Genomic DNA, 15,377 nt, shown 5'->3' with positions numbered 1-15,377 from the left:
CTACTTCATGGTTTGAAGATGTGCATTAGTCAAGGCATACAACGTCTCATGGTAAAGGGGGATGCGCTTCTCATTGTGAAGCAAATCTTAGGCATTTGGACTGCAAGAATGAAAGCCTCAGGACAAAGGTTCATGCTATTCGTAGGTTGTTTAATCAGTTTGAAGAAGTGCAACTATATCATATTCCCAGGAAACAAAATGAAGATGCCGATTTAATTGCACAACAAGAAGTTACATGTGTTGAGAAAGAAGTGTAGGTCATCATGGTGGCAGCAGTTGTCAAGCAATTGAGATACCAGGGAAAGATTCACAAAAGCTCAAAAGAGGAGACTCATGAAGAAGGCAACTTTCTATCTCTTCCTAGAAGGCTCCCTCTATCAAAGAGGGAAGGATCAAGTGTGCAGAAGAGTACCAACTATCGAGGAAATTCCAACCATTCTAAAAGGTTTGCATGAAGAGGCATGTGGCGGTCATTTTGCCTAAGAATTAACTGTGAAGAAGATTTTTCTTGCGGGGTATGTTTGGCCAAGCTTGCATGCGGATGTCTAACATTGGTGTAAAAATTGTCACAACTGTCAGGTAAGTGGAAATAAAAGGTTGGTGCATGGTTCGAGGAAAATAGTGTTTACAAATGGACCCTTTGAAAAGTGTGGCATTGATGCTATGGGTCCTCTGCGTAGAATAAAGAATGGTAAACTCTATATTCTAGTGGATGTAGACTACATGACTAGGTGGGTAGAGACTCAAAGTGTGGCTAGGGTAAATGGAAAAATAGTGAGCAGGTTTATCTACACTAATATTTGTTGTAGATTTGGCACACCTTTGGAGATTGTTTCTGATAATGGTCCAGGGTTCAAGAAGGGTTTACTCACAGAAGTTTGTGAAGAGCTTCACATTCTACATCGTCATAGCACACCATACTACCCATAGTCAAATGGTTTGGTGGAGAAGGTTAATGGTGTCATTGCAGGCATCATTAGAAAGATGGTGCAAAACAAAACAAAATTATGGAATGACTTCTTAATGGTGCCTTGTGGGCATATCAAACCACATATAGGGAAGCCACGGAGTTCGCACCATTTCACTTGGTCTATGGTCAAGAGGCTTTGCAGTCTATCGAGCTCAATATCCCAACGATACAGCTTCATGGAAGAGGTGCACAAGATGATCAAGAGGTATGGATGGATCGACTTCTTACACTAGTGGAGCTTGAGTGGAAAAGAGAAGCAGCTTACAAATGCTACAAAAGAAAAGATACACAAGGAAATGAGAAGCTTGACAAGAAACTCAAGGACAAAGGCATCAAGGAAGGAGCGCTTGTGCTAAGGTATGAAAATTGCCTTGACAATCGTTTTGATGCCAACTTTGAAACTAGATGGCAAGGGCCATACATAGTCAAGAATACTTTCAATTCAAGTTACTATCAGCTTATGGACTTGAATGGTAAAGAGCACTCCAAGAAGGTAAACGGGTATCGCCTGAAGCCCTATTTGAGTCGCCTTCTACCAAAGGATCTATCGAAGGACTGTCAAAAAGTGACTATCTCACGTAAATTTTGCTGCATGAAGCATGAGTGTGACAAGAAGACACACAATGAAAGTCCTGTCAAGGGACCAGATATCATAGAGGACTCAAAAGCACTCTCTTTGCAAAAGATGCTCTATGATTGTACATGAATATACCATCATCCTTGGGGAGGGCTAATGATACCTGTTTTTCGGCTCTCCTTAATTTCTATAGTGAGTTACCTCACCTACCTAAATCACATAAACATTGTGGCTATCCCTACCATTTCATTGTACATAGGCGTGTGTTAGGGGACTTTCCCCATATCTCCTTAAAACCCTCAACTAAGCTAGTTCATCCAAAAAAATAAAATAAAAACAAAAGCAAAAGTATATTATGGCCCATTGGTGTGTAAATACCTCATTGTATATAGGGCCTAAATATTAGGATTTTTCATATTTATTTTTGTATTTATTCAAATATTCCTACCTAGGTGTGCGTTATTTGCCTATGCACGCTATGTACATTGACTCACCATTATCACAATTTTTTTTCTCATTTTCCCTACTCTTTATTCCATATAGAAATATTTTAATGCAAACTTCTCTTATTTTTGGGTGAGAATCTACTTCAATGAAAAACCTCAAAAATACCTTTCACCATCAGTCATTGCCTTTCACTAAATTCCTATTTCGTAGAGATATTTTTTTCTTATCTCTTGTAAATAAATATACTTCAATAAAATCAAATGAGAGTCCCTCATTTGATTCCTTATATTTTCGTATATCTCTTTTTTTCATTTTATATTTATATATAGCTAACAGTATTCTAGATTCCATGAATAGTTTAAATATACTAGCCCATTTTTTTCCATCATATCCATGTATTATATTTATGCATAATTCACAACCATGCATATTTTCAAACCCCTAAGAATCAATTAGGTCATGCTCTCATGCAAGGAGGGGCTCACCTTTGGAGCCATATGCAAATTCAACAAAAGGGGGGCCACTGAAGACTTTTTTGTGAAGAACAACAGGTATTTTGGTGGGATCTTGTATATCCATCTCCACTCCGACTTTGAAGCGGTGGTCAAAAGAGAAAATGTGGAATAAAATCTGAATAATCACCTCAAAAATTTTGATGATTTTTGGAGCAACCACCGGTGAGCTAGAATTTTTTGAGTGGACCCCAGTCTGCCCACATTTCTCACAAGTAGCCCATAGTCTTCTCTCACCTCTTTTCACACTTCTACACACACACACACACACACACACACACACTCATTCCTCTCAATCCCTCACTTAAACCTGCACCTTCCATGGTTTCTCTCACCTTCTTCACTATTAACCTCCCCTCTTATCTCCATAGCTCTCATATAAGCTCTACATGTACATACACCATCTCTATGCCTCTCTCTATTACTTCCAAAGTACAATTCCATGTTACTCCTTCTCTATATACATAAAATTCAGTATGTAAACCATGCTTAACCTCTGCAAATTGAGAGATCTCATCAACCGAATTTCCATTTTCATGGCAGTAATCAACCTTGACGGCGGGGGCATAAGGAAGAGAAGACGAAGAAGAAGATCGATAGTCATTTTGAGAACCTCCAGAAGTAAGTACTGCTTCAAGATTCACCATCACAATGATTTCCTCACTTCATTCAACCATCTTACTTCAACCATCCACCTCATTCTACCCATTGTAAATATATCATTAACTTTCTAGTGATAACTAACACTAACCACTAACATACTAACACAAAATAGCCATGGACCTAACCATAAAAGACACCTCACCTCAAGACATGTGCATAGTAACTCTCTCTCTCTCTCTCTCTCTCTCTCTCTCTCTCTCTCTCTCTCTCTCTCTCCTTCCTTAAAACTCTACTTTCACCTTATCTACCATCAATAATGCTCTTTTTTGAGCCCACATCCATGACTCAAGCAGACAAAGAAGGCCCGCAATGTTTTGATATTAAAAAAAAAATCATATTCCTGATTTGTTAGCTTGTAAATTAGGATTTCCAAAAATCTTAATGAGGGGTCTCCAACCTATAAATAGGGCCCTCTCCTTCTTGTAAAGAAACCCCGAGTATCGCACATACCACCCCAACACTCTATGCATGAGGAGAGACTTATGTATAGCAACCACTTTGTGAGCTTCACTTTTGGTGTGAGAGAAGCTTTCAAGCTACACATTGCAAGTTAGAGAGTGAGTTAAAAATCTCAAAACCACTATTGTATATGTTCTTCCATCATCAATAAATTGAGGTTTGGTGTATCAAAGGCGTGATTCGACGTTCAAATCTTCGTCCTTCCACTTGTGCAATACGGTTTTGGTGAATTCAAGGTGACTTGTGTATTTTGAGTTTCTATACTTTGATCTTGTTTTAGAAAAGTGTTTTAGTGTGTTTTCATTGCCAATCTTGTGTCCATTGTAAGAGGGCATTGTGGTGAGTGGTCTCCCACACCTTAAGACAGTGTGTGTGTGTGTGTGTGTGTGTGTGTGTGTGTGTGTGTGTGTGTGTGTGTGTGTGTGTGTGTGTATTGGCAATGTTTAGCATTCACTAAGCATTGAGTTAGTTTTTTACAAGCTCTACGATAGCATCATAAATAAGGTATTACGCAAGATCCATTCCTCTCTCTCTTCCCCTTGATCTAGCTCTCTCTAGTCCATTTTGTGTGTGTCTTGGTATGAGGTTGCTTGTGTGTGTTTTGTGGTGGATCTTCTTGGTTGTGAAAAAATCTTTCTTGCGTCCTAGTTCGCATACCATAACTAGGTGGTTCCCCTTTACTTGTTTGGCTGTGGGTTTGTTGTTGTTGTTTCTTGCTTGTGGTTTCCCCAGCCCCAATTGAGCAGCACGGGAGCCTTGAGGGGTGTTTAGAGGTCGCCTCTCTTATTGCCCGCCCCGGACCGCCTCACTATCTCGATTCATACCTTTGGTATCACAATTATTGTATCTTCTACAGCAAGCGGCTAAGAATGATCCATGGAAGTGGACACGTGATTGTGAAGATTTTTTTGAAAGAGTCAAGGAAGTTTTGAGTACACTACCCATTATGCAAACTCCTGATTGGAAAAGGAGTTTTATGTTAACCCATCAGTGGGAGATGATGCCATTGGGGCCATGTTGTTGCAAAGGGGGAAGGAATCTTAGTATATGAAGCCTTTTCATTATGCTAGCAGAGTGAAGAATTCTCATGAAAGAGATTACTCAAAAATTAAATTGGTGATGACCAGTACGGTTTATGCTTGCAGACGATTCAGACATTACTTGTTGCAAAAATTGTTCACTTTCCTCACCAGTTATTCATTGCTTCCTTAGCTATTTAATAATTTAAATATATTGAAGACAGTGATGAAGTGGGTTATTGAACTTTAGGAGTTTCAGTTCTCTTTTTTAGTGGAAGAGAGTACTCAGGCTCCGTGACACATTTACTCACTTATAAGGAGACTCTTGTTTTGGTTAAGCAAGAGGTGGTGCAAAAGAAGAAGATCGAAACTCTTGCCATATCCAATGCTTCACTATTATATTTTGATAGCTCTTATCGAAGAAGTCATAATGCTGCTTCGGGAGGCATTGTCATTTATGATGCACAAGAAAAACTTGTAAGGAAACAAGAGTTGAAACTTGATGCAAAAAGTAACAATGAAGTAGAGTACATGGCTCTTGAAGGTGGCTTGCACATCTATTTATAGTTGAAAATTAGACTCCTACAAATCAAAGGGATGCCTTGTTGGTTGTGAAGCAAGTATTGGGAGTATGGAAGAATAAGAATCCTAAACTGAAAAATTTATGCTTTGGTTTATGGCAAAGTAGCTTTATTGCCAATTGAAGTGGAGATTCCTCCACTCAAATTGTTGTCATTGGGAAATGAAGAGCAAAGAGATACTTGGCAGAAAAGGTTGTTGGATTTACAATGTTTGTAATTGGACAGAGTTTTGTCTTTGAGCTACTATGAGGAAGTGTCAAAGAAAGCTCAGATAAAGGCTAATGAATGTGTGAAGGATAAGGGAATTGAAAAGGGTTATCTTGTATTGTGATACAATAATAAGTTGGACAATACGTAGGAGGGTTTGAGCTTCCATCTGATTCGCTACCACAACTATGTTCTTCATGTTGTATCGACAATTTGTTGGGGTGTGGTTATACATGTTGCATATGGCGCATGTGGGAGGGGTTGTGTAGTTTTCTCGTAGGTGGTCCTCTTGTTTAATGCATTGAGAGTAGAAGATGTACTTTCTGCTTTTATCTTCTTTTAGTTTCGTCATCTTATCCTTGGGTGTCCACTAGGAAATATGTAAGATAGCACGGGCGAACAAAACAAGGGATTTTTAATTAGGTACATTTATAGAAAACTGTACTTACATCATAAAGGGTTTTTTAATTGAGAAAGTGAAAATTTTCATACATAAGGGCTAGTTTCTACAAAAATGCATACATAAGGGGTACATATAATACTTGAAAATGCACAGGTAAGGGATTATTTAAATACCCCTTGTTCACACGTGCTATATGAAATTTTTACATAGTGGACTCCCCGGGATCTTGTCCAATAAGTCCATCATTTTATCCATCCACTTCAGGTTGCCTTTACCATCCTTCTTGGCCTTTTCTTGACACTTCTATGATTCTTCTCAAGAATCCAATGAATTCGAGGATTCTGATTGTGGCTTTTTCTCAGAGGGCTTTTTTCTTGTTTTTTGTTTTTTTTCCAAGGGATGTGTCATTCATTTCTAGGGCTATTCTTTCCGCCCATTGGGTTTCCTCAACAAGCTCCTCGTATTCCTCTAGGTTGTCTACACTCCTCGTGTTGATTGCAACATGACATTCTAGATTAAGGCCCGTCATGACCAAAGCCCTGAACCAAATGCCAAAGTCGGAGGAGGGTACCCCAACAATTTACACTCCAAAGAAGAAAAAAAAGAAAAAAAAGGGGAGGACATGTGGAATTTCTCAAGAAAAGATGAAAAAAGTATGAAAAGCAATCATGAGGCCTGAAATGGCCAAGAGGATGTCGAGGATCAAAGTGACCCAAAAAGTAAATTGGGACCGAAAGATCGCAGAATAATCATTGTGTGACCCAAAGACCACGAAGAGATATACAGGGTCAGAGATGCACGGAGAGAAGTTTCACAGAGCCAAAAAGAGCCCAACAACAAATGAGCAGTCAGAAAGGTTGGGGACAACATTGAGTGACCCAAAAGAGGCACTAGGAGTTATAGAGAATATGCAAGGAGCCAAGAGAGCTCGGTAGTAGAGGAAGGGAGGGAGGTGCCCCAGATATCCCTATGTGACCCAAAGAGGCATCAGGAGATTGGAAGGGCCAGAGATGCCATAAAGCCATTCAAAGCCAAAAGAACACAGAGGGTCATACAAGGCCAGATGTGCCTAGAGAGAGATGAATGACGCTGAAAATTCCTAGAGAAGACAATAGAGCTAAGAAACCAAGCCAACTTTGTAGGGTCAAAGGTGCCTAGAACGCATCATCCAACTTTGCAGGGGTGAAGGAGCCTGGAGTGCATATTGCGACCCACAAGGGCACAAGCAAAAGAAATCATTAAGAGTATGAATGAAATGAGTATGAATAGAAAAACTAATTATGAAAATGAAAAATATGTGGAAAAGTGCAACAAATGCCAAATAAGGGTTGGTGACGATAACATGAGTAAAGTTAAAGCGCTCATACCTATCTGAAATACCAGAAGTAACACCGGAGGTAGCACATGAGCTTGCAAAAAGATGATGGTTTTTGTAAGAGAGTAGAATTCGGCAATGAAAAAAAAGTGGGAGGACTCTCAAAATGGCACAACCCATGGTATCGCCACCATGGGTTGGTGACGATACCATGAGTAAAGTTAAAGCGCTCAAACCTATCTAAAATACCAGAAGTAACACCAGAGGTAAAACATGAGCTTGTGAAAATATGATGGTTGTGTAAGAGAGCAAAAGTTGGCAATGAAAGAAAAGTGGGAGGACTCTCAAAATGGCACAAGAGAAGGCAATGAAAACAAAGAGAACTAGATCAGGATGGAAAATGTAAAGCCAAGAGATGAACACAAGAAGCCAAGAAAAAAAACAGAGCCTCAACATCAAGAATAGTTCCGGCTGCATGGGCAGAAGAAAAAGAAAAATGTGGCTTTGATGCAAATAATAGAGACCCCAAAATACAGAGGACAAAGGGAAACGCTATAAGAAAATAAAGCCAAAAAATTTTCCAAAAGCACGAGGTCGGACGTAAGCACAAAAAAGAAGGGAGCCATGGAAGTGCTTTGTTACAACTAGTGGAATACAAAAATAGAATCAGTAGGGAATGGATAGTGGGCAAAATAAGGAAACCCCACAATAGCAAAGGAGACTAGTCATCCGATAACCAGGGCAAAAATCTTAAAATTGCATAAGATAAATAGGTTATGGATCTTTGAGGACTACATGGATAATTTACATAACCTCACGGCCTAGGAAGAAAAAATCTCGGACGCTTCACCGTCGAGAGTAGTGATGAACTAGCTTTGACACAGATAAGGAGGGGAATACGATCAATGTTCCACCCCTTTACTGCAAGTACACCATCCAAGATAGGTGATTGGTAGTTCAACAACCAGCTTTTATTTGGATGGATGAGTGTGAGGAATAATTTCAAATGCTTAAACAAGCACTCTATCTGCTCCAATCTTAGAAGCACTAAATTTCTCAAAGATATTTCATGTAGATGTAGCTGCTTGTGCAAAGAGAACTTAAACTAATCTTAATCAAAATCTTTTAGCAAAAACTAATCAATGAAAAGTCACTAATTACATTTAAAATTAGCCTTAGCAATACACATTGCCTCTTGATGGCTTATAATAAACAAAGTAGGTTTAATTCCTAACACTTTATTCTCACATGCATCCATGTAAACAAGACAATCAAGGGATTAGTTTTGAATATGTTTTAATAGGTTTCACTAAGCATATCAGTTGTTATCCATGTCAGGCTTAAAACAACCTATACTAACTATGATCCTAAGTAGTATAGATCTTTTGTGATCTAAAGTGTTAGGAATAAAAACCTACTTTGTTTAGTATAAGCCATGAAGAGGCAATGGCTCCCTCTTGATGCATATTGCGGTTCCAAAATTTCATTCAGTATTCTTTTCATTTCATAGGTTTTGGTCATAAAGATAGGAAGATGGAATAAGTAGGAAAGACCTTCGTACTTTACGTATACAACAAAGTGAGAATGTACTACCTCGGGAAGATGGAATGAGTAGGGTAGACCTTCTCACTTTGCGTATATAACAATAGAAAGAAGGCCTCAAGATATTGAAATTACAATCGCATGATTAAAAGACGCAAGGTTAAAGAATAAGGACAAATTTGATAAGAGGCATAGGCTTAGGCCGAAATCTATTGACAAAAGTTATTGGGTGTTGTTGTATGACAGTATCTTGACATCCAACATTCAAAAATAAGAAATCTTTCAAAAATACGGTTTAGTTCTTTTGTGGTTAAGCATGTACATGGGAATGCAACTTACACCTTGCAAGCTCGATGGGATAGAAATGAAAATTCCCATTATAGGGAAACAATTAAGTTAATCAAAAGAAGAGGTGATACAAATCCCTTATAAGAAAGTCAAGGCTTTGATGAAAAGTTATAGATGAGGGTGAAGAAAGAGAGGATGATGCTTTGGATTTTGTTGAAAGCGATAATGAAATAGACATGTACATTGACTTGAATAAAGACTAAACCTACAAAAAGATACGTGTGGCACATGTTGGAGGATGTGCATGTTTATAGGGGGTGGATGTTGTGCTATGGCACATGCATAATGTGAAACTAAAATATCTACCTCACTCTTAATGCTTTTGGTATGTGGAACTAAATGCTACCATGTACATAGTGTCATATATGTGAGAACGGTTGCCACGGTTGTAAGCGTGTACATACCTTGTTGGGCAAGTGAGGCCCTAGATGTGGCAATATGAGTATTTTACCACATTAAAATATGCCCAATTTGGTTTATAAATGTACATATGTCAAGTGCATGGAGATAACACGCTCGTTTAACCTAGAAAATTCAATGCAACCAATCTAAACCAAAGACAACAAGTTTTGTGTGTGATCATAAAAGAGGCATCTAAAGTGCTTGCTAAGTAGAAAATGAGGTTCAACATGTAATTTCAGCCCAAGAGATTTTTTTGCAAATTTAGGGATTTTTTTGAGTTTATTTGGGCTTTTTACAAGCAAAAAGGGCATTTTTGCGCTAAGTACGTTCCTACGATTTGGGGAAAAGGAAGTATTAGCGAAACCTTTTGTAGATGCCTTACAGCATAGCAAAATCATATGCGATGGGTTGCGCACTAGAAGATAGGCAAAAGAACAAAGAGGGGGCATGGGCAAGTCGACATACATGGCAAGAGGCATGGAAAGGCATGAGTGCACGATGACAAGGGTCTGATAGGAAGGAGGTTGACATTTTTCCTCTCCTTTGAGTGACGTTGAGATTGGCAGGCCACATCGTCCAATTGGCTTAGCGGAAAAGTCGTGAAGACATGTTCTTGATCCCACCTGGGTTTGATTCTTGACTCCTTGGAGGCTCAATATTTTGATCTATTGATGCCAAATGGAATTACAAAAGGGTATATTGTGAGATTTTGTTAATTAGATGAGAGTAGAGCCAATTAAAATGACCATAAAATGGTTATAAATAACCTAGAAAGGCCAAAAGGAGCTAAAAATGCCACATCAACAATGGTGGGCATGATTATAAGGAAGGGAAGATCATTTGTGAAAGGCGAGATCAGATCATTACGCCTCTCTCTCTCTCTCTTAAAAAAGATGTGTGGGCTTGTTTATGGAAGTGATGAAGCTTCCATGAAATGGCCTCGACAAAGAATTGAAGGAGCAAGAAATGGTTTTTGAATGTGCAAACATGCATTGTCCCTGAGCTTGGGAGAGATACACCAAATAATCATGGGCACAAAGATTTGAGTTGATCTTGGTTCTTTCTTAGAGTGAATCTTTCATGGATGTAGTTTTTTCATTTAAAGTGTCTTTTGGTTCCAATCTTCTATGACTCGCTTGATTTTGCTACGAACTCTCACAGTTAGAGGCTTGTCACTTTCCTAGCCAAATTACTGCACTCTTCTTGATAGCATATCAATGGGCATTCAATATACATGTGTAATGATGCAATGTGTAAGATGTCATTGTGACATGGGGGACTATGCTCAAGCGCCATGCAAGAGGTAGGACAATGATACATTTTGCTAGGCATGGTGTTCTGTGAAATATGAGGTGCCAAGTGTGCAACAATGCAGTATGCTATTGTCACAGTGAACAATGTACAATAGGTGAGCATAAGTAGCACAAGGGAGAAGATCGACAGTGTCTTGATATTATAATGTCCTATGTTAGGATAAAATTAATATATTTTTTGGGAACGCATTTAGCCTTGTAGTTGCAAGAGCCATTTCCAAGAAACATGGAGAAAAATGTAGAGCATAACTTAAGTCCTTATTTTAGTTTAAAAAATCTTTTGAACTTTTAGTGAATGAAGGACGTTAAAATGTCCCTTGAGTTTAGTCATATTCATTTGCATATGTGGATTGTTTGGAAGAGTAAAATGATTTTTTTCCCATCATGTATGTTGTGTGCCACACCATGTACATCCAAACAAGTTTTTATGTGCATACAAGACAACCGATTTTATTCTTTGGTTAATTGCAAATTTATGAAGAGGCATTTTTACAAGCTACATATGGTTTGGATTTGTACACTTATACCATGATCTTGTGGTTTGCAAAATCATCCCATACTATTTTTCTTACAATTTATATTCATGGGCATATCAAACCAACACTCATAAGGAGTTTTGAAGGTTTTTTTATTTAGAATTGTGAGAACGACCTAAAAAGGATACTGCAATCTCTAGTTGTGGAAACAAACTAGTGTGGCAATATACTAAGGAGTTTTAGAGAGCCCACAAATAGAGGAAGGGAATGGGTAGCACAACAAAAACAATAGAGAGACAAGAGGTGAGGACTTGATCCAGTAAGGAATGTATAGCTCTATTCCAAGTACATTGTAAAAAATTTAGCATGCACAAGAGCTACCACTAGCAATTGGGCACTATGAACTAGCAACATGAAAGGATACACTCGTACATGTATGGAGGATGTGATGTTGCAATGATAATGTGTGATGATATCCCATTTATGATGAACACCACTATATGGACACGTAGCCAGATACTTTGCTACTAGGCTTCAATAGTGGGCAACTCTAGAATGCATGATTGGTCGTCATGATGTTCTATGTGTTAATATCTAAGATTCATAGAGTTGAGAATATGTGTGAGGTGTTACCATATACATGTGGTAGTGATGTGTGTGAACACACCAGGACTGCCAGGGCATTTTTTCCCTCTTTAGGAGGTTTTTTCCCCCGCGCATTGTATATCTGCCTATCATTCTAGGGCTATCTATCTTTCCATTGCACACTAAGTTATACACTCTCAGTTGTGTACCTTGAGCTTCCTTCGTCTTGTCCAAGTTGTGTGTGTTTCTCTGCAACCCTAATTCCAACAATTGGTATCAGAGCAGGTTGCGTCCTCCCGGGCTTAGTCGCCAACAGCTACAACACACGCCTGCTCACTTTCTCTAATTTTTGTGAGCTTTGGAAAAATTGCATGCTCACTTTGCTCAGATTGCTGATTCAGGGTCATTTTGGCCTCCGTTTCCCCTGCAGCCAGTTCTGTGCAGGCAATTTTGTCATTTTGTGCAAAATTTCTATCAATCAGTGCCAAATATTGCATAGCAGGTCCCATACAGTCTACTACGGGTTGTTCTATATAACACGCGTTGGTCTCACTTAATTTCTCCTCATTTGGGGCGGTTTTTACATCAGGTATAGGCATTTTCCATAGCTAACAACAACACAGATGTGTTCAAGATGTTTGCTGCTGAGGATAGATTGGATGGGGACAATTACCCTATGTGGGCTTACATGATGCAACATGTTCTTGTGTCAAAGGGCGTCTGGAATATTGTGCAGGGCATTGATGTACGTCCTGGTTCTGAGGATGTAGGTGATGTTGAGGATGTTGCAGGTCTTGCTGCAAGGATTGCTTCTATTAGAGTTGTTTTGCCTATGGCAGAACAAGCTTGTTGGGATGTAAAGGATGCACAAGCTCATGCGTTGATTGCGTTGTCTATGAAGCGCACCATTACTCCTCACATTCGTTTAGCAAAATCTGCAAAATAGGCTTGGGATATTCTAGCAGGTCTTTATGCAAGCCACAATGAGGCTAAAATTGCTTTGTTGCGTAAAGAGCTGGAATAAAAAATTATGCATGAGGAAGATGATATGGACACTTTCCTTGCTGGTGTCAAGGATATCAATGAGCAACTTATTTCTGCAGGTGAAGTCATTTCAGACAGTTTCCTTGTGCAGACTGTTCTTGATGCCTTACCAGATTCTTATCAGACTTTTGCTAGTACTTGGAGACTTATGACCCAAGGAAATCCTGAAGTTGTCAAGTTTGATGCATTATGCACATTGCTATTTGCAAGAGTCACTTTCCAGAAAAAACAGGACTAGGCAGCATGCAGTTGAACAGGCTTTTATTGCTTCTCGAAGAAAGGGTGGTAATAGTAATGCAGCCACTTCTTATGGTTCTGCTGCGAGTGGCAAAATTTTTGTTCCTAATGCTTCTGCTGGCAGCAATTTATCTGGAAATTCTGGTGATAAGGGAAAAAAGAAGATGCGTTGCCATTATTGTAAAGCTAATGATCACTTGATCAAGAAATGTCCTAAGTTGAAGGCAAAAGAGGCTAAGAAGAAAGAGGGTGGTTCCACTGCATATGCAGACATTGTTGAGTCTTCTTTGAAAGGAGACTTGATGCTGATGTTGATGCAGAATGGGCTTTTAGTGCAGAGTGCACTTATAATCCTGTTGTCCATGATGCATGCATGTTAGTTGCTGCAAAATCACATGTGTGGTATTTTGACAGTGGTGCTACAAAGCACATTACCTCACATCGTGAATTGTTCACCTCTCTTGAGTCTATCCCTGATGGGAATTCAGCCCCTTGTGCCAACAATGCCTCTTATCTGGTTCAGGGGGTTGGAAAGATTGTGTTTACTGCTGCAAATGGCAGTTCTTTCACACTTGTTGATGCACTTTATGTACCTGAGATCAAGAAGAATCTTTTGTCTGTATCTACACTTGCTAGACTTGGACTTGTAGTCAAATTTGTGTATGACAGATGTACAAGCTGTGTACTTGTCGGCTATCAATCATAAGTTCATGATCTCAGTTTTGGTGAGTAAATTGTTGCATCTAGCCTTTTGTGCCGTGGGCTGTATAATCTCACTTTGTATGACAAGTGTGGACAAAATTTTGCAAATATAGTTGCAGATTCAAGGGCTATTTCAGATGCAAAACTGTGGCATGCACGTTTTGGGCATCCGAATTTTTCCAGTTTGTTGCGTTTGCAGAAATCTGATATGGTTGCTTCTTTGCCGCCTCTTGAAGCACCTATCAAACATGTTTGTGAAGGTTGTATTTTGGGTAAGATGCAACGTTCGAAGTTTCCATAGGATGGTTCAGTTAGGGCCACATGCAGGTTGCAGGTTGTGCATAGTGATGTTTGTGGGCCCATGCAAACTCCGTCCTTGGGCAATTACCTTTACTTCATGACTTTGATTGATGATTACTCCAGGCATGCATGGGTATTTCCACTTAAAGAGAAGTTTGAAGTTTTTATGTGCTTCGAACAATTTCTGGCTATGGTTGAAAATGTATCAAATGTACTATGGGCACCCTCCGTTCCGATCGAGGGGGGAGTATATGTCTCATGAATTTAATGCATTTCAAGCTAGTCGTGGGATAAAACACCAATGTAGAGTGCCTTATACACCTCAGCAAAATGGTGTTGCTGAGAGGAAAAACAGGTCACTTAAAAAAATGGCACGGTGTATGGTCAAACGTCAAGCTTTGCCGCATTCTTTTTCGTTTGAGGCCATCATGTGTGCCACTTATGTACTTAACAGGTGTCCTACGAAAGCTTTGTAGTCTATTACTCCATATGAAGAATGGCATGATAGAAAGCCTTCTATTGAGCACATGTGTGTTTTTGACTGTTTGGCATACGCTTTGGTGCCACAAACACAGCGCAAAAAATTGGATGATAAGGCTGTCAAATGTATTTTTGTTGGTTATAGTGCTGAAAGCAAAGGTTACAGGTTGTATCATCCGCAAACAAAATGTATTTTGGTTTCACGGGATGTAGTGTTTGTGGAAGATTCTGTTTAGCCCTTGTTGTCATGTATTAGAGACAGTAATGTAAGCTCACAAGACATTTATGACACTTTGTTGCCTCTTTTCAGTGGTAGAAGTTCGAATGTAAATTCCAATGAGGCAAATGTACAGCCTATGGGGGTTTCCGAAAATGTTACAGATCAGTCTATTACTGATGCAGATGTACATGATGTACTTGATGAGGAAAGGGCTGGAAATAAGCAGTCTAGAGATATGTCAAAATGGCTGGTGCATACATTGCGTGACAATAAATTGGATGCACCATTGTCTAGGCGTACTCGTTCAGGCTCTGGCCATGTATCTTATGCATCAGATTGTTATGCTTTGGCTGTGTCTAGCTTACATGATGTTGAGGAACCTTTGTCTTTTGATGAAGCACAAAATTCAAAAAATTGGATGGCTGCCATGCAATCAAAATATGATGCACTTATAGAAAATGACACATGGACTTTATGTGATTTGCCTCCTAGAAAAAAGGCCATTGGTATAAAGTGGGTTTACAAGTTGAAATGCAAGCCGGATGGCGAGGTTGATCGCCATAAGGCTCGACTTG

Source organism: Adiantum capillus-veneris, chromosome 2, assembly GCF_014529385.1.
Source record: "Adiantum capillus-veneris isolate H3 chromosome 2, ASM1452938v2, whole genome shotgun sequence".
NCBI classification, from domain to species: Eukaryota; Viridiplantae; Streptophyta; class Polypodiopsida; order Polypodiales; family Pteridaceae; genus Adiantum; species Adiantum capillus-veneris.
Note: the sequence above shows the minus strand (reverse complement) of the source record.